The 9,217-nt window shown below is 31.3% G+C and overlaps 1 pseudogene; it reads right to left on the minus strand.

Moving 5' to 3' along the window:
• Positions 1–5,287: 5,287 nt before the first annotated feature.
• On the minus strand, positions 5,288–8,664 carry LOC110280517 (zinc finger BED domain-containing protein RICESLEEPER 2-like; annotated as a pseudogene).
• Between the last annotated feature and the right edge of the window lie 553 nt (positions 8,665–9,217).

A 9,217-nucleotide genomic window follows, 5' to 3' on the forward strand; every position in this document is an offset into this window, starting at 1 on the left:
CATGGTCTAATGACCAATCAAATAAAAAATCTCAAACACTTTTTTTTCAAAGTGAAAGTGAAGACAGTAGATTATAGGTATATTTTTGCTACAAAGAAGCAAAACAATCTTCTTTTTTAAAAAGAATGAATGTAACTCAATTTTGTTTTAAGCATGAGGTGGTGTTGGAGTAGATATTGCGGTGGTGGAGTGTTGCGAAAATAATTCAACAAAAAGGTGAGTGTGATGGTAGAAGAGGAAGAGAAAGAAGAAGAGGAAGAAGAAGAGAAAGAAAAAGATAGAAAGTGAGATTGAGTTAAGTAAAAAAAGATAATTTAAAAATTTTAAATAGTTTTTTTGGATTTGAATAGTTTTATCAACTGAAATTTATATTTTATGGGTATAACGTTAGTTTTATTTTTTTATCAATAAATTTGTCAGTACTTAAATCTTTCGTGGTTAGAAATGGTTATTTACTCTTATTTTTAACTATTAATTCAATTTCTTTAGTCTAATAATTCAATAATATATTTTTAAGTTTTAACCCACATTTTTAAAACTTGCATGACAAAAAATAATAAATTATGATAATTTTTTAATATTTTTCAATAATAAAATTAGTTTATTATTTTAAAAAAAAGTCTGTTTATAGTTACTTAATTAAACTAATATGTTAAGAAATAAGAATATTTTTATAGAGACTAGAAAGAGTCTATTGGTCGAAAATAATTTATTTTGAGAACGAGTGTATTGGAAAAGTTAGTAAACGTGTGTCTTCAAAGAAGAGCTTACATCGAGAGAGCTAGAATCTTTAGGAAGGGATGTTGAGCAAGAGTCAGAACTACCACGTTTGGTCAACAAGTTGTTCGATGTGTTAAGTCGAGGGATCCAAGTTTCGAAGGTTACTTCTAACAGTTACTTTGGACAAACAAAAGAAGCAGGAGTAGTTATTGATGGATTAATGTACGTAGGGAGTTAGATTTCAATCTGATTCGTTGAAAATTTCTATAAAGAGGAGAAGACTCGAAGGCACAAAGATTGAAATTTTGCTTCAGAAAATATTCAAGAACACTCATATCCTAGCGAATTTCTGAGTCTGGGTTCGAGTTTCTTTTCTGTAAAGTTCCTTCCACCATTTTTATCTTTCCATTTACATTTTCTGCAAACTTTATTTTTCTTGCAAGTTTATCTTTCAAGCAACATTTAATTTTCTTGTCCAATTTTACGTTCCAGTATCTTTATTTTCCATTTCAAAAGTCCTTTGATCGAATCGAAGGCATTTTTCTATTTCATTTAAATTCAATGCAAATCATTTCAAATTCAGTCAATGTATTTTTCAAGGTCTTTATTTATTGTTTTCAGATATTCTTAAGTTTTTGTCCGATTGAAAGGTCTTTGATGCACTCTGAGAAAATTGGTACTCGCAAAGAGGAGTAGGTTTCGCTCCCAAACCATTAGATATCTAATCACCTTCGATTTGCTAAAAATTGATAAAACAGAGTCATACAACCAACTTCCAAAGTTGTTGAATGTAATAGAGCGTTTGGTTGGTACAGTACATAATCTCCAATCTTTGGAACTTTGACTCTATACAATTCGATAAAGTAATCTGAATATTTTCTCCTTGTATTGCAGTATTCACCTCTTATATCTATTGATGATACTCATTTTTATGAAAAATATGTAAGGATTAAGGGTGATATAACCTGCCAAATCACCTCCCTCATTATTCATATATAGTCATGTACAAACAATAGTAAGTTCATGAGCATTGTTGATCTTTACGAGTATCACTAACATCTCTCCAAGTCAAGGAATAACAGGATCTACCTGATATGCATGGTGGTATTAGACTAATCAGTTATCAATAGACTATCAATCAACCAAAGGATTTAATCGTGCATATTGTTTAAGAACATCAAGTAGTGCATCTAGTGATATGTTCCTCAGTCGAGTCTTTAGTCATATTACCGTTCCGTTGTATGGCTCCGAATGTGTTTCACCCTCTGAATCGGTTGCTGTAGAGGCATGGGTCTAAGTGTATCAACCACCAATTTTCATGGATCATGGACATACCGTCTCTAAAAATTTCATATGCACCCTTTAACTGGCTCTCTATCTATGCATATGAAAAATATGCGTCTCAAAACGCTACCTCTCAACAAAAGCAGATAACAATAAGTTATCAAAAGTGAAGTCTCTTATCTGTGCAATATTTTCTGGAGGAGGAGTACCTTTGGTGGTCCCTCAACCAAATTCCTATTCCTCAAATAGGACTCCACGACTTTGTTAAAAATTAAATAAATTATATAAACATATGCAAATAAATCTCATAATTTAATAATAAATATAATCTGAAAAATTAATAATAATATAATATGAACAATCCTACCTAGCCAGTAAATATTATTTTTTTGGGCTAGTATTTAGCTAACAATAATTTGTACCCATATTTATAGAAATTTCACAAACAAAAAGCATATAGTTTGTATCTATATTTACTAAACTTTGCACACATGAATTAATACCATTTGCACCTATATTTTTTAAGAATTTACACACATGAATTAGTAAAATTTATTTGTTAAAGACAATTTAGTATTTGTGCTGGTCAAACGATGACAAAAAATATTAAAAATTACTCGAGAGTTTTTCATATAATATATTCACACTTCTAATAAAATTAATAAATCTAATTCTAAGAAAATAAATAAAAAAATTAAATAATATATACTAAAGTTACATCTACTAATTTATTTTTCTATCCTAAAAATACAAATTTAAAATGTAAATCTCTATCATCTTAATAACTAAAAATTAATACTAACATACATTAAGAAATTTATATTTATACTAATTTAAATAAAGTATCTACTAATCTAAGAAAATAAATTTCAAATTGAGATGTCTATCGTCTTAATAACTAAAAGTTAATACTAACATACTTTAACAAGTATATATTTAGACTAATTGAAACAAATTTATCCACTAATCAAAAAAAAAATAAATCTTTATTGTCTTAACAATTAAAAATTAATACTAACATACATGAACAAGTATATATTTATACTAGGGATGTTTGCAGTGCAGTTTGAATCGATTTTGGGTCAAAAATTCATTTGATCCGAATACTAATTTTACTTACAGTGTAGTTTAGATTGGATGATTTTTAAAAAAGAATTTGATCCAATTTCAAGCATTTTGAATTAGATTAGATTTGCGATTTTATAAAATAAAATAAATAAATATACATAACAAGTCTCAATATGAAATTTTAAATAATTAACAATGACATAACAAGTCTTAACAATATCTTAAAAAATCAACAATAACATAAGAATAGAAATAAATTATTTTAAATAATTAACAATGACATAACAAGTCTTAACAATATTTTAAAAAATCAATAATAACATAAGAATAGAAATAAATTATAACTTAGTTAAAATAAATAATTAATTTTTATTTTAAACATAAAATATTTATTAAATAATAATAATACATAAATAATATAAAAATATATAATAAATTGAACATATTATAAGCAAAATTGTAAATATGATAATAAAACAATATTATTATATCCCATTTTGTGCTTTAGATTGGATTGAATTAATTTTGAGAAGTAGATCCAAAATTAAATTTGATCCACACGGTTTACAAAAAATAGAATCCAATTAAATTTAAATTAGTGCGGTTTTAATCGGTTTTCGATTTAAATTAGATTAGATAAGCAGTTTAATTTAGACTAATTTATATTAATTTAAACAAATGTATCCACTAATCTAAGAAAATAAATTTCAAATTTAAATGTCTATCGTATTAACAATTAAAAATTAATACTTATATTAACAAGTTTACATTTATACTAATTTAAACAAACCTATAAATAAATAAATTTTAAATTTAGATCCCTATCATCTTAACAACTAAAAATTAATACTAACATACATTAACACGTTTATATTTTATACTAATTTAAACAAAAATAAATATAAAAAAATTTAATTTTCATAACTAAAAAAAATAGAAAAAAAATTACACACTATTAACCTATTCGTTTAGATGGCCCGCAATATGTCTATCTTTATTTAGTTGATTAATGTCATTATTGTGCGATATTTTCTTCCACTCTTCTTCTCCTTTCTTTCACATCTCCTCTATTTTTCTTTGGACTCCTTCCCACTCAAATGGCAAATTTTGCAAATGAAACTTTTTTTAAAATACTGGCAAGGGTTGTGGTATTTATAGCCATAACTGCTCTGTTTTTGCTGGCAACAAAAATACAAATCAAAAAATATTTTTTTATCTGGTTTTGGTTGGCAATAACTATACAAATAAGAGAATATTTTCTTCTAAATTTTTACAGTCAGAAATATTGAAATTGTAAATTTTTTTTTTCTGTATTGTGCAATCTTTGAAATTTAAGTTTTCGTTTTCTGTGCCAATAAAAATAAAACTAAATGTTTAAAATAGTAAAATTCTATAATTCGACTTATTTGAGTAAATAATTAATTTATTTTATTTAAATAAAAAAGCCAAAAAAAGAATTGACAAAGGAGTAAAATACTAATCCAATCTCTATCTTTTTCCAGAATTACAATGCGATATTTGACAAAAAAAAAAGAAAAAGGTTCATTTCGACCTTTAGACCATTTCTAATAGCGAACTCATCTCAATTCCTATTTATGGCTCACATGTCATAAAAAATAACTTCATATCAGCTTTTGAGTCATAAATAGTAAATAGGAATTCAAAGTATCTCTCTTCTCCATTAGGGGTGTTCGCGGTGCGGTTTGGTTCGATTTTTAAAGAAAAAGTCATCCGATCCGATCGTTTAATTAAGCTGCGGTTCGGTTTGGTTCGATTTTTTTTCAAAGCCATCCGAACCAAACCAAACCAATTAAAATCGGTTTGGTTTGGTTCGGTTTGTTCGGTTTTTTTAATCAAATAAAAAAATTCTACCATACTATTATGCAAAGTCATAACATTAAAATCGACAAACATAGCTAACAAAGTCTTGATCTAATGAAATATAACGACAATAGAATTCAAATACGACAATTAAAGAAGTTTAATAGTTCAACAGTTAACACAATTAAAAATAAAAATAAATTGTCATTAAACTGATAGCAAAGTTATGGTGTGATGTCTTCTCTAAGAAAATAGCTAAAACTTTATAATGCAAACCAACCTGAAATAAAAAAAAACAGTTACATAATAAGAACAACAACAACAACAACAACAATAATAATAATAATAATATAAGGAGAACAATTCCTACCGTAACAACTTAACAAGATGTACTTTAATCAAACTCAACACCAGAATCTTCTTCATTGGGATCACGAGTGAGTGCAACTTCTATAAAATATATAAAACAAGAAACAATCATAACAAATAATATATATTAATAAAAACTAGATTAAAATAAAGAAAATTATAAGTAGAAACTTAACCTTACCTAATTCTAACTTCTCCAATTCCTCGATGAGTTCCTCAAGGACAAGTTTTGGAGAGTTTCGGAGCCAATTTTGGGTACAAATTAACGCATCAGCTGTCATCGGAGTTAGAGAACTCCTATAATTATTCAACACCCTTCCTCCAGTACTAAATGCCGATTCTAAAGCAACTGTGGAAACTGGCATGGCTAAGACGTCTCTTGCAATCCCTCCCAAGAATTGGAAATTTAGTGGAATTCACTTTCCACCAATTTAGAATGTCGAATTGCACGCCACTCTTCTCTAATGCCTCCATAAGATATAACTCCACCTCATTCTTGTTAACACTCTCATTAAATTGCATTTCCTTCTCAAATTCCATAGCAAAAGAAGTTTCATGTGCCTCAAGCTCTTGTGTGCTAATTTCAGGAGGATCTTGCCGAGTAGACCTTTGATAGTAACCACCAAATAGCCTGTAGCTATCAAACACCTTGAAAAGTGTATCCTTCACCTTTGAAGATAAAAATTCAGCATCTTCTTTTTCATACAACTTTTCAAAACTCCACTTAATCAATTGAAGCTTATACCTAGGATCAAGAACTACTGCAATTAAAATCATCATGTTTGTGTTCTTTATATTTCCCCAATACTTATCATACTTGGACTTCATTTTCACAGCCATGCTTGAAAGTACTGTATCTAAGCTTTCCATCCAATGCTTAAGTGTAGACAATATTTTACAAAAGTCATTAAAGTGTTGAGAAGATGTCACAAACGTTGAACCAGAAACTTTGCTAGTAACCTCATAAAATATTTTTAAAAACTTGACAAAATGCCTTGCATTCTCCCAATCCTCAAACCTAGGAATCCCACCAGCCATCATAGCAAACTCAGAATCTCTCTCCCCCAAACGTTTAAATGCCTTTTGAAACTTCAAAGCACTTTCAAGCATTAAAAAGGTAGAGTTCCACCTGGTAGGAACATCTAAATGGACAGTGCCTTTTTCCAGAATTCTAGCTTCCCTAATCATAGTTTTAAACCTCTCAGTACGACCAGGTGATGCACGCACATGCCGAACTGCATTTCTAATATTTAAAATTGACTCATGTATTTCTCTCAACCCATCATTCACAACAAGATTTAAAATATGAGCACAACATCTAACATGTAAAAACTCTCCCCTTAATGGATGTGAGTTCCAATCCTCCATTCTATTTTACAAGTAAGAAAATGCAACATCATTTGAACTAGCATTATCAAAAGTGACAGAAAAAATCCAGGATATCCCCCAGCTCAACAAACATCTCTCAATCTTCCTACCAATTATTTCCCCCTTGTGATTCTTGATAGCACAAAAATTCAAGATTCTTTTTTGCAACTTCCAATTAGCATCAATGTAATGAGCAGTAAGGCAAAGATAGTTCAATTTTTGCACAGATGACCAACAATCAGTTGTCAAACAAACATTTTGATTTGGTTGAGAGAAAACAGACTTCAACTTAATTTTTTCATTCAAATAAAGCTTCCAACAATCCCTAGCAATTGTGAGCCTTCAAGGAATTGGAAATTTGGGTTGCAAACAACTCATATAATAACGAAAACCCTCCCCCTCAACATGCGAAAAAGGAAATTCATCCACAATAATCATTCTAGCAAGCGCTTGTCTACAACGATTAACATCAAATGACACGGCAGAAAGTGAACTACCTATCCCTTTCCTATCATCTTTTACTACATCTTGAAAACAAAGAATCTTTTGGGTAGGATCTAATGCCTCCTTCGGAAATTTTTTGCATTGCGACAACAAGTGATTTTTCATGTTACTAGTGCCATTTTTATGTGTATCACATGCATAACTAGCCCCACACCAATTACATTTAACTCTAGGATACTATGGATTACTAGTTTCATCTTTAGTAAAGTGATCCCATATCCAAGACCTAGGTCTACAAGGTTTTCTCTTACCTTCGCCGGTCTCAGTTTCATCAGAGTCATCAACGGGAGCTTCTTCAACAGCCTGCCTTTTCCCTCGGCCTCTACTAGTAAGCATCCTTGTGTTTCGATGAGGAGCTGGCACAGGAGGCAATGCAGTCAGAGATCTGATGCTTGTTGATTCATTCGGAATAGGAACTGGAGGTAATCCAGTGTCGCCCATATTCTCACTTGAACTGACGTCAAACTACATAAACAAATACAATAAATCAAGGACAGAAACCAGCAATCAACAAAACAATAAATAAAGGACAGAAACAAGCAATAAACAAGCAATAAACAAAACAGACCAAAACTTGATAATCTGGACAAGCAATGAACAAAACCAGCAATAAACAAGCAATAACCAGCAATAAACAAAACTGAACAAGCAATGAACAAAACTGAACAAAACCTGATAATTTGAACAAGCAATAAACAAAACTGAACAAGCAATGAACCAAACTGAACAAGCAATGAACAAAACTGAACAAAACCTAATAATCTGGACAAGCAATGAACAAAACTGAACAAGCAATGAACCAAACTGAACAAGCAATGAACAAAACTGAAATAATCTGAACAAGCAATGAACAAAACTGAACAAATCTGAACAAGCAATGAACAAAATTGAACAAGCAATAAACAAAACTGAACAAAACCTGATAATTTGAACAAGCAATGAACAAAACCAGCAATAAACAATCAATAAAAAAGCAATAAACAAAACAGAACAAAACCTCATAATCTGAACAAGCAATGAACAAAACCAGCAATAAACAAGCAATAAAAAAGCAATAAACAAAACTGAACAAAACCTGATAATCTGAACAAGCAATGAACAAGCAATGAACAAAACTAAACAATAAACAAGCAATAAACAAGCAATGAACAAGCAATAAACCAGTAATAAACAAGCAATAAACAAGCAATGAACAAGCAATGAACAAAACCAGCAATAAATAAGCAATAAACAAACAATGAACCAGCAATAAACCAGCAATAAACAAGCAATAACCAGTAATAAACAAAATAGAAAACTAAACAAAACATGATAATTTAGAAAATTAAATCAAGCACAGAAACTAGCAACTAAAGTTTAAATCAATAACCAGCAATAAATAGTAAACTGATAACCCTAAACTGAACAATAAATCAGCAAGACCAAAATTACCAACAATAAACTGAAAAGATGGTAAACAGCAATACCAACAATAACCCTAACCTGAATAAACTGAACATTTACCAGCAAGCAGCAATACCAACAATGCATCAGTAAAGTTTACTTGAATAGATGGCTCGGGCTCCATATGCACTTGAATCGGTGGCTGGGTGGGAGACTAGAAGGGGCTGTCTTGATCGTGGGTTACCGTGACCCTACAGAACCCAGAAACGCTGCTGGGTGGAGGCTTTCTGGGTGGAGGTGGCAAGGTTGGAGGTGGCGAGGTCAGAGGTGGCGAGGTCGGAAGTACTGTGTTGATCGTCGCTCGTGGCTGTGCTACCCTGTGGCTTTTGGGTCAGTGGGTGACTAGGTGGTGGCGACTGGCGAGCCAGGGGAGTTGCTATGTTGAGGGATCTTCTTCTTCCTGGTACACCGGCGGTGGGGTATCTGCTATGTTCGGTGGTGAGATTTGGAGGAAGGCTTCGAGTATGAAGGAGGTGGGTGCCTGGGTGGCTCAGGCTGGCTCCGTGGGGGGTCTGGGTGAGTGGGTGTGACTATGTGAGGGCGAGATGTGGTGTTAGGTTTCCATGGGGGAGGGACTCGCGCAGCAATGCCAGTAAGGTAACGCGTTTGGGGGGGTGGGAGTCTGAGGGCATGGTGTGGG

The sequence above is a fragment of the Arachis duranensis genome, chromosome 4, assembly GCF_000817695.3.
Source record: "Arachis duranensis cultivar V14167 chromosome 4, aradu.V14167.gnm2.J7QH, whole genome shotgun sequence".
Lineage (NCBI taxonomy): Eukaryota > Viridiplantae > Streptophyta > Magnoliopsida > Fabales > Fabaceae > Arachis > Arachis duranensis.